At 54.1% G+C, this 11,358-nt stretch overlaps 1 protein-coding gene across 1 annotated transcript in view; it reads left to right on the forward strand.

Annotated features, from left to right (window-relative positions):
* Positions 1–9,024: 9,024 nt before the first annotated feature.
* The window catches only part of NR5A1 (nuclear receptor subfamily 5 group A member 1), a 25,022-nt gene continuing 22,688 nt past the window's right edge, over positions 9,025–11,358 (forward strand). Inside the window, exon 1 of the mRNA XM_029920865.1 lies at positions 9,025–9,151. The gene's annotated coding sequence lies outside the window, so the exon portion shown is untranslated. The remainder of the gene's footprint in view (positions 9,152–11,358) is intronic.

The raw sequence follows: 11,358 nt of genomic DNA on the forward strand, positions 1-11,358 counted from the left end.
CATCAGTCTGTGAAGCCTGTCTGGGGTTCTGGGGTGGGACGGTGGGGTGTCCAGAGGAGCTGGCCGTGGCCTCAGACCCATTGCTCCTGCTTGTAGCTGACACTCTCCCCACTCAGGCCCTGTTGCTGAGGGTCTGGCAGAAGGCTGGCTCTCAGCCACTCGAATCGACGGACCCAGGACTCAGTAAGGTGTCTGCTCTGTGTGGCAGGCACTACACTGGGACTTTTCACAAACCTGAACCTTCTTGAGCCTCAAGGATTATTACCTCTATTTTATTGAAGTGAGGTGAAGGGACTCTTTCAAGGTCACCCAGTCAGAAAGTGGCACAACTGGAAGAACTAAGTCTGCTCGGGGAAGGGAACACAAACCTTTGCAGTACAATGGGATCGAATTGTAACAAAGGACATATATGAGGTTGTAAAGGATCCAGAGGAGGGAGTGGCTTGGTCTACTCAGGAGGCGCTTCACAGAGGAGTGTTGAAGGCAGGTCTTGAAGATAGGCACCAAACAGGAAGATAGACCACACAGCGGTGAGAGAGATCAACAACAGCTTCGAAGGCACACCCAGCTATGAATCAGAAACTTGCAGTATTTGGGTATAACAAGAGACTGCCATGGCAGGAACGGTGGCAAATGGAAGGCAAGAGTTGAGGCTGGAGAAGCACTTGGGAGTCTTGAATGCCACGTTCAGGACTTGAGGAAGGAAAGCCATCTGCCAAGTCTTCTAAAGACCCCTACATCTCAGTGCAGTGTGCTGGTGGTAGCTTGCCTATTATGACACGGCGGTCCAGCCTGTTAATACCTGTCTTTCCAGTAAATAGACATTTTCTAGGGCTGAGAAAGTGGAGGCTCTGGGGGGCCATGGGTTGTGCCCAAAGTCACACAGGAACTGTCAGGACTTGTACCCAGAGATGTCCAACTTGAGAGCCCAACTGTCCTGTAATCCTTCTGTTCATATGATCAGAGAAGTGTCAGAATTGGGGTTGGGGGGTATATGAAGACAGGAAAGATGAAGGCTCCTCAGTTTGAAACCACAGAGGCTGAGAATAGTGATCAAACTCTGTTAAATCCCCATGTGTGAACTGAGGGGAAGCCCAGCTCCCTTCCCATACCTCAGCCTCCGCTTGCACAAGGGACCAGAGAGCCCTTGAGGCTTGAAATAGGTGGTTTTAGAGCAAAGGAAACAGTGCTGCACTTCCTTGCTGCACAAGAGGGAACAGATAAGACACAGAGGTACAAGGAAGAGAAACACGTTTGCCGAGTGCCTAGTGAGGGCCAGGCACTGTGATGATGGGGGCTTCACATGCATGGTCTCCTGTAACCCTCAGAACAGCTTTATAAGGTCTAGGCCTCAGCCCCGTTTTACTCCTAAGCAAATTGAGGCCCAAAGAAATTAAGCTTTTTGCCTAAGATGACACATGAGTAAGTGGCAGAGTTGGCTCTCGAATCCAGGTCTATTTGATACCAAAGTTACAAAAGCCTTCCTCCCTGCTCAGCCTGAGCAGTCCAACAGTGCCGAATGTGAATGTCTGGAGTTTGTAACAAAACTCAGTAATGGCCTTTGGATGAACTTTTTGCTACTAACAAAACAAAACTCTATGCAACCAATACAGGATTAATTTCTGTAAGAGGTGAGTGAATAGACCCAACCACATTGATCTGAAAAGCAGTGTCATCCCCCAAATAGGTAGAGTGCTACAGACACTGAATCTGTGGTTTGTCAGAACACAGACAACCCAACAAGGTGGCTCCCTGGAAAAAGTAGGAGTTCCCTTGCCAAAAATGTGGGGAATACTGCACTCTGCTTTCCTCTTACTGATTCCCAGCCTTCATTGGCATATTTCAAGGCTCAGAAATTGTCCCGGAAGAAAGCTAATTCTGTTTAGCCCAGAGCCTACCAGAAAAAGTATATAAGCATGGAATATTTTTTTCTTCCTGTTAAAATTCTATTGGGACAGTGTTCCATGGAATAAAATGTAGACCACTGCTCTAAGTTTATAAATTGCTATGGAACTAATGTGGAGCTTTTTGGTTTCCTTGAGCATCAGGCAATAATCTGGAAGAATAATAAAGAAACGTATATAGAGCAAGGCAAAGCACGGCACTCAGCATTACATTACTAACTCCTCAAAGTCACCCTCTGAAGTTGAGGTTATGAAGATCCCACTTTACAGATAAGAAAACCAAGGCCCAGAAAGGGTAAGTAATTTGCCCAAGGTTACATAATTCATGTAACCTCAGGAGTTAGTATAAGCAAGCACTGAGTACCTCCTGTTAGGCAGGAATTGTGCCGACATCCCTTATCCTTACACAAACCGTCTGAGGTGAGTAAGATCATCTCTAGGGCCACAGCTCTGAGCCAGAGTCTGAGGCCAGAAGTTGCCAAGAAAATGATGGGTGTTGGGCAGGGGGAAAGTGGGGGTTGCGATCAGGTTGGATGTGGCTACACGAATCCCTCCCTTAGGGATCACTTCCCTCAGACAGCTTGTGTGACAGGCACATCAGGGGTCTCACCATCCGAGGTCTAATTCCAGCTCTTCCCCTTACCAGCTGTATGTGGCCTTGACCCAGATAGATCCCTCTCACTTTCCTGGCCAGATAAATGGAGATGACATGCCTGTGTCTTAGGAGTTCAGGAGGACTTGCTGTCCCTGGTCGGAAGCCGTTATGAGGGGAGCCGCAGCCCCTCACACCCCCATAACAGAAACCCAGCAGATCCAGAATCCACCTCTCTGGCTGTGCCTGCCCACCAGGGTTTTAGGTGCATGGTGGTAATCAGCCTCTCTGAGATCCTGTGGCAAAAGTGCCCAGCCATCAGACCCAGGGCTCTCGGAGTCTTGTTCCCTTGGCAACATGTCTCACCATGGAGACCACGGCCCCATCCTTGCCCTCCCTGCAAGCTCCCTCTCCACAGACCTTCCCTGTTCAATACCTGGTCCTAGGAGAATGGTGGGGACTGGGGAAAGCTCCAAGGAGGCCCTTCCTCAGGGTGGGGAGCTTGAGGCACAGCCAGCAAAAGAGGCAAGCGAACTCCCATTTTTGTGTCCACTCTGTGACCAGCAAGGTTCTGAAGAGTCTACATACAGTCTCCTTTAGGTTAAAAGCCCAGCACTTTTACAGAGTGGAGGCGGAGGCTCAAGGAGACAAAATGGACCAGCCCAAAGTCTCCCAGCTGGTCAGTGTTGAAGGTGACACTTGCATCCAGGGTGTCTGACTTGTTTTCTCTACAACTCCCTACCTGCACTGTGAGGCCATGCTGCTCCAAACTGGGGAGGGTCGGTGGTTGAGTGAATCCCCTCCACGCTTGCTTGTCCCACAAGCAGTAGCCAACAGCCCTTTGAGGCTTGGGCTGGGCCCTGCGGCAGCAGAGGAACTGCACTATTTTAAGCCAGGGCCAGCAGGCCCCATGTGGGCACAGGGAGGGTGGCCTCGGGCCCTTGGCTAGCTTCCCGGAAGTCACCATGGCCTCCCTCCTCTCCCCTGAACAGCTTTCTGAGGCAGTCACTTCCCAACAAACAGGAAGGAGGCCCTCAGGCTAGGAGACCTCCAGCCCCAGCTTCCTCCCCCTGCCCCACCCCCACCCCCATCTTCTCTCCATGGGGGAGCCCACCAGCTACATGACCTGATTGCTGTCCTTTATCTGGGCTGACTCTTAGCAGGTGGATGGCAGGGGGTCTGGACTTCTGCTTGGGCTGCCCCAGTTCACCTATTATGAGTCTAGGGCCTCCGCTTGTCCAGGCCCTTTACCCCTTGCCCACAGCCTTATTTCTCATATCCATTCCCACTGAAGCTGGCCACTCTGAGCCAGAGAGCAAAGCACAGGTATCCCCAGGCTGGTCCCACTCAGACTGAGAGACTGACTGAGAGACTGAAACAGAAACAAACTGGGATGTTCCCAGAGAGAGATTGAGGCAAAAACAGTGATAGACACACATTAATCATGGCAGAGACAAAATTAGAGAGATGCTAAGAGATAAAAGCCGAGAGAAACAAAGAGACAGCTGCAAAGGGCTGGGGCCAAGAGGCCAGTGGAATGGCTCTGAGCGGTTGCTCCCGACCACCCCCCAAGAATAGGCCCTGTCTCAGGGCTGTGGGGGGCCCACCGGCTGTGCAGCTGAAGAGGAATGTGGGGAGCAAGGCTGGGTCACCCCTTGAGGGCCAAGCGTGTGCACTGTGAGATAAACTACCCCAGGAAGGGGGCCCCAGCTGCGGCTGCACGCTCCAGAAGCATGGCAGAGAGGCTCGGGCCCAAGGCTGAAGCCCCAGCCCTGTCAGACACCCAGCTCCTGCCCCTCCTCCAGAGGATCTCTGCCTGGCCTCAGATTCTAGAAGGTCCCCGGTTCCTCGGCCCAGCCCTTAAGGGTATGCAGATTGGGTGAGCATCCCATTTGTAGACCTGGGACCCCTGCCAGCCACAGAGCCTCACCTCTCCAGCTCTGGCCACGGCCCCGGCTCAGGTGAGGGGGTGAGCCGGCAGAGCAGGGACTCCGGCAGCGGAGTGCAGCGGAGGGGGCCGCTGTGCACAGGCCGCTGACTTGTCCCCACGTAGCTTTGTGTGCTCGTGTGTGCCGGCGTGGGTCCGGGTGCATGTGTCCATGTGCTTGCAGGCACGTGGGCGTTTGCACAAATGTATGCATCCACGTGCTGCCAGGAGCCCCCCTCTGCCTCCACCAGCCCCTGCCCTCAGACTAGAGACGTGGCCCTTGGAGGCACCTGGTCTCTCCCACTCCCGCCAGGTGGCCCTGTCCAGAGAACCAGGAATAGAGCAAGCAGGTCTACTGCTGTCCCCCAGCTCCCCTCCCCACACCGCAGCTGAGGCTCCCGCCGGCCACGGCCTTGACCTGGCACTACGGACTTCTCTGACATTGGCATCGGATCTGAACATCTGGCAGCAGGCTGATAAGGGGTGCAGCGGAAACAGCCTCCGCTGCTGCCAGCAGCCCCGCCCCCTCCTGCCCTGCTAGGGGTCTCCACATTCACACTCCCCCTGCCTCCAGCTCCCGGCTTGCCCCCTCTCTCGTCTCATTCCCTGCCTCAGTCTCCCTCTCCCCCATTGCCACTTTCTCTCTCTCTCTTTTTCTCTCTCTCTCTGAATTGCTCTCATTCTTTCCACCTCTCTCCCCTTCCTCTGTCCTGTCCTCTCTTTCTCTCTCCCCCTCCCTCTCTCTTTTCCTCTCTCTCTTTCTCTATTTCTGAGTCAATTATGCTGTCAATAAATCTCTCTTTTCTCATCTTCTGCCTCATTTCTCTATGGGTTCTTTGTCTTTCTACACTGTGCCCCAACCCCAGCCTGATGATTCTCTCTCTCTCTCTCTCTCTCTCTCTCTCTCTCTCTCTCTCTCTCTCTCTCTCTCCTCTCCATTTCAGTTTCTGGGTCTCTAGTTTCTTTGTTCCTTGTTCCACCGCCAGGAAATAGGCCTGGCACTTTGGGAAAGTCCCCACTTAGAAGAAAGACCCTGGGCTTTGTTTGCTTGGGGAGAGAGGCGGTGGGGGGGGGCGGGGGCGCTTGGGTCAGGACTACACCCCTTCTCCTTCCCCTCTGGGTGGGTCTCATGGCCTGGGACCACCTGGGCTGGAGCTCGAAGGAAAGGACAAATAGGCCACCCAGGGGCTCTGGCAGAGCAGAGAGGTTTCTGACTCCACAAGCCCACTGTGTGGATTTAAATCCTAGTTCCATCACAGCCTTGCTTTGTGACTTTGGGAAGACACCTCATCTCCCTGAACCTGAGTTTCTTCATCTCTCAAATGCTGCCCATGGAAGGTGAGGAGAAAATACTACTTAGCTCCCAGGCTGACCACAGATGTGGAATAGCAGGGGACCCAGCACAGAGGCATTTCTGTGTTAGGGTCTTGCCATTCCCTGCCAGCCTCATCTAGTAAGGGCGGAAGAGGAGCAGCACAGAGGAAGGGAATGCCTATAAATATATCTCCAGGGCGCTCAGAGGAGAGGAGCTCCTAGCCTGAGTGGCAGAAGTTTCTGCTGACTGCCTAGGAACAGGAGCGGGAGGCAGCAGAACTCTCTCCCCGCAGGCAGCAGGTGGGGCCTATGGGGCCTTTGGTGCCCTGGCAAGTAGGCATTCAACAAACACTCACTGACGCTTGCTTGCTCTGTGCTGACGGCTGTGGCCCCAGAGATAAATCAGCCCTGAGCCTTTCCTTGAGGGTTCCCCAGGCGGCTGAGTCACCCTATCCCAGAAGGGCAAACAGTGTTCAGGACGATGGTGCAACCTCAGGCTCAACACATAAAGGGCCCCTGAGGACTGACCGGCCAGGCCTTCGGCTTACTGCTTTTTCATTTTTTGCTGACATTCACTGAGCACACAGGGCATGCCAGGCAGCACACTGGGCATGTTACATGCGTTGTCTCATTTTGTCCCCATTTTATGGTGAGAATGTGAGGCCCAGAGAGAGAAGTGACTAGTCCCAGGTCACACAGCTGGGAAATCTCCACCATGAATCTCTCAGCAATTCTTCTCAGGGCTCAGAGCCTCAGCAGGAGACTGACAAAGCCAGGCTAGTTCTTTCCATGACACCACGTTGTTGAAAGACCCTGTTTTATCCTGTTCTAAGAAAGCAGTGAAAGTGGACTTCATTTCACAGTCTCCCATCAAAAGACATGCAAAGGACCATGGTTGTTTGTTGTGACATATATATGACATGTTGGTGATGATAAGGTGGTTGCTGGGATATTTCTTAAATTCAGAGGATTAAATGGTATTAATCCAGAAACAAAATCATTGCATTAAAATGGGGAGACTATGGAGAGACTGGGTGGGTTAAGTGTCGGACTCTTGATTTCTGCTCAGGTCGTGATCTCACAGTTCGTGACTTCGAGCCCCATGTTGAGCTCTGTGCTGACAGTGCAGACCCTGCTTGGGATTCTCTCTTCCTCTCTCCCTGCCCCTCCCCTGCTCACTCTCTCCCTCAAAATAAATAAATAAACCTAAAAAATGGGGAGACTAGTTAGGTTAGGTCATATGCAAGAGAAATATATCTCATAAGAACTTCAGTGAATGAAAAAGGCATGATTATGGGGTTATGTATGTTGGGAAGTAAGTGGTATGTTATGGCATAGGTAGAAATCAGAATTCAGATATAGTAGAATTAGATTATAATAATCCCAGGGTGCCTGGGTGGCTTAGCTGGTTAAGCATCTGACTTGATCTCAGCTCAAGTCTTGTTCTCAGGGTCGTGAGTTCAAGCCCCACTCTGGGCTCTGCACGGGGCATGAAGACTACTTAAAAAAAAAAAAATAGTAGTCCCCCGTATCTCCAGAGGATACATTCCAAGACCCCCTCCAGATGCCTGAAACCATGGCTAGTACTGAACCCTATATACACTATACTTTTTCCTATACATACCTATGAGAGAGTTTAGTTTATAAATTTGGCATAGTAACAATAACTCATAATAAAATGGAACAATTATAATAATCCTGTAATAAAAGTTATGTGCATGTGGTCTCTCTCAAACTATCTTGCACTGTATTCCCCCTTCTTACGAGGTGAAAAAGTGCCTGCATGATGAGAAGTGGGGGGAATGATGGAGGCATTGCGACAAAGCGTTAAGCCACTATGTGTCGACCTTCTAACAACACGTCACAAAGAAGATCATCTACTCCCTAACCCCTGTTGACCACAGGTAACTGAAACAGTGGAAAGCAAAAAAAAACCAGGGATAAGTGGGGAGTACTGTATACTTAATCAGTACATCAGTTAGTTATGACTGCCAGGAAGATTTTTGTCTTGTGTGTACTTTCAAATTAAAAAGTGTGTTTAGTGGCACAATAAGGAAGGCGTGCTAGGTTTTAAATAGAGTTGACTTCAGTTATCCAGAAAATCCCTGCTCCTCCCGAGCCAGGTAAGTGAGGTGTTGTATGATTGGCCTACTTCCCTCAAATGAAGGGGTGTGGTGAGGATTCTCAATAGTGGTTGCCCCATGGCCCCGTGTGCCCTGCCCCAACCCCCAGGACCGATGTCTATGAGGTAAATCCTCCAAGGATTGAGATTTCTTTTTTCTTCTCTTTTCTCGAGAGCCTGGACCAGTGCCTGGCATCTAGTGTGCACTCAGGGAAAGTGAGATGAATGAAGGAATGTACAAAAGAAGGTGTCAGGCAGCAGAAGGGTGCAGAACAGAGTGCTTTGGACACTAGGGGACCAGGACAGTTCAGGACCTGTCTGGACCTGGAGGTTGGACAGGGACATCCCCGGCTGCATGCGGAGGCCTGGCCTGCTAGACAACCCCCTCCCCGACCCCTGCCCTCTGCCTTGCCCTATCCTGGCCTAAATACCCACTTGGCCCAATCCTGGCCCTGGAGGCAGTCTCAGCCCAGCCTCAGCTTCCCCAGCTAGCCACTGGGAGCACCAGCAGCCCACAGCAGATGGTGACATTCAGAGAAGCTGACACGGAACGCACCTGGAAGGTGTTCAGCCAGCTCACCTGCTTGTCTTCCATTCCCCTCTTCCTCTCTTCACTTTCTGGAAGAGTAAAAAGATCAAGCTATGACAGCACAGCCACCTGGTCAAGTCATCCATGCCCCTGCCTCTGCTCCAGGCCGACCTGACTCCACTCCCATGTCTGGGCCCGGCCGGACCCTGTCGGGCCAGGGCCTAGGGAGGTAGCCATTCAAGGGGAGAGAGGCCAGGCTGCAGGCCTGGTGGGGGAGCCGCCCATAAATCAGGCCCCACTCCCACCCAGTCGCTAACAAGCGGGGCTGCCTACCCGCCTACATGGGGTCCCTGCCTCTGGGCTCCCACAGCGGCCTGGAACAGCCAGCTGGCCAAGGCCTCCAGAGTGCCTTGGCCTCCACCCCCACCGCGGCCCCCAGATAGATAGGGGTATTTTTTTTTTCTTTTGGGAGAAGAAAAAAATAGACCTAAATGAAGAGAAACACCAACAAAGAAGGAGCGAGGCCTGCAGAGTCACGTGGGGGCAGAGACCAATTGGGCCTCCGGTGCCCCCCCCCCAGGGCGGGGAGGAGGAGGACGGACGGACAGGGCCAGCCTACTGTCCGCCTGCCGCCGGCCGTGGCGTGAAGGAGTTCCTGTGTGCCCACGGTCACCGCTGCCCCACCTGGGCTGCCGGAGTCTTCCCTTGGACCCCTGGTGCCCACTGTCCACTGTCATCCGGCGTGAGAGCTCGCCTTCGCTCCGTAAGTGAGGGCCTGGGCCCAGGCCTCTAATGGCCAGCCTCCCTCCTCAGTGCCTCCCTGCGGCCTGGGCCGGCCACTGCCTGCTCTACTGAGTGACTGGTGCCCGCAGCTCTGGGTAGGGAAGGGGCCAGAAATCGCCCCAGACCTGCCCTCCCATCATGCTACCCCCTCTTCTTCCCTGGGCAGCCGATGGGAGGAGCTAGGCCTGTGGGGACAGGCTCTATGGGGGTCTGCAGTGTCCCGCTGTCTACTGGTGGCCGAGTATTCACAGTGCTGTGTTGGCCCAACCCTGGCAGTCTGCAAATGTGTCCATGTTCCCTGGGCCTGTCTTTGGGTCTCTGGGTCTCCCTGTCTGTGTATCTGTGTTGTCTCGGTGAATTTGTGTGGATTTGTGTGTCTGTCTCCAACGCCCTTCTGTCAGTCCCTCTTCTGTGGCCCGTCCAGATCAATGTGTGCTTCCCTGGGTAAGTGGGTGAGGGGCTGTGAGTCCCCATATGTTGAGCTGGAACCTGGGGCCGTGAGGGGTGGGTGCAGTGCAGCCTGACTCAACCTCAGGGCTCCCAACCTGAGGTAGTGTAACCTCTGGGGAAGAAGAGGGTCGGGGTGGAGGGAGAAGGGGAGAACTGGCTCAGAGCCTGGGCCCCCCAGCCCAGGATTGTGCTTACACTGCCAGGATCTTCCTCAACAATGTCCAGGAGACCCCAGCCTTCCCCTTCAATCCCCTCCTCTGCCCGCTTCTGTTTTCCACGTTCTGAGAGCCCCCCCCCCACCATGGAGAGCTGTTCAGAGGCACTAGTTCCTCACCTCCAGCTCCTGCAGCCCCTAGTCTTTCTCAGGCATCGGATGTGGGGGTCTGCAGCTAAATTCCAGCAGCTCTCTTTCCTTCCTCAGCAAGATTCGTCCATGGCTCTCATGAAAACTGCAGAACCCCCTCTTTAGGGCCAAACTTTTCCATTTTACATGCAGAGAAACAGGCTCAGCAAAGCAAAGGGACCTGGCAGAGTTTGCACAGCAAGTCAGCTGCCTATTTCACCCTTCATTCCACGGGTTGAAGGACCTGAGGAATGGTCTGTGCAGGGTCTCTAGCCTCGGCTGAAAGGACCAAGGTGCCAGCTCCAACCCAAGGTGGGTGGCAGGGGCGACTCAGGTAGGGGCCCCAGACAAAGTTGGCCAAGGCCAAGGGCCAGAGCCTTCAGATCGGTTGCGTTGCGTAGCTGTGGGTGCATAATCTTGGTTTCCCGCCCCCCTCCCCCACTCGAAGACCGCAGCATATTGGGCTCGCTGATCTCAACCATCTTCTCCGCGGAGGGGGCAGGGGCAAGATGAGATGTGGTCCCTTTCCCTGGTAAAAGTAATGGAGTAGAGCCACCCAGAGGAAGTGCTCAGCCTGGCGCAGCCCAGGGACCCCTTTGTCCTGGGGATCCTGGACGCTCCCTTTCCCCTCCCCCAGCCCAGGTAAGGGCTCAGAACGGGATGGGGGAGGGGTTCCTCTGTTCTCCTAGCTCCCCGCGCTGAGGAGCCGCCGCGGGTGGCTTCCAGACCTCAGAAGATTCCCATTTCCGGCCAAGCAAACTGAGGCCCACGGAGGAGAGAGGGCTTGCCTCAGATCCCCCAGCTGGATAGTACTGAACGCTCCCACTGTACTAAGACATGCTTTTTTCCAACACCACTTCGGTTCATCCGCATGGAAGTCCAGTCATCATTACCACTTCTCAGATAAGGAAACTGAGGACGTGTGTGTGTGTGTGTGTGTGTGTGTGTGTGTGTGTGTGTGTGTGTGTGTAGATTTGCTTAAGCCTCCAGTGAGGAAATATGGCATGGCCAGGGCGAGACCTGGTTTCTAGCCTTGAACCCGTGCCTTGCCCACGGGCCCCCACGTTCGCCCTTAACCCACTTCCACGCTGCAAAACGACCAGCGCCCCCAGCGTGGTCCTTGCCACGACTGAGCTGGATTCACAGAGGCTCGACTCCTGGGTGGCTCGAGGCTCCTGACGCCCAGCACCTGCCCGGATTCCGAGGCGCCGGGTCTGGGAATGGGGGGCCGAGAGGGTGAGGGTAAAGGCGCTAGCCAGGCTAGGTGGCGGGGGAGGGCGCGGGCCGGGCCTCCGCCCCCGGATACCGCACGCGCTGATATAGAGGGGCCGGCTCCTGGCCCCTGCGAGGCGGGTTAGCGCAGAGCGCATTGGCGGCGGAGGGGCCCGGGTCCC

The sequence above is a fragment of the Suricata suricatta genome, chromosome 13 (assembly GCF_006229205.1).
Source record: "Suricata suricatta isolate VVHF042 chromosome 13, meerkat_22Aug2017_6uvM2_HiC, whole genome shotgun sequence".
Taxonomy (NCBI): Eukaryota; Metazoa; Chordata; class Mammalia; order Carnivora; family Herpestidae; genus Suricata; species Suricata suricatta.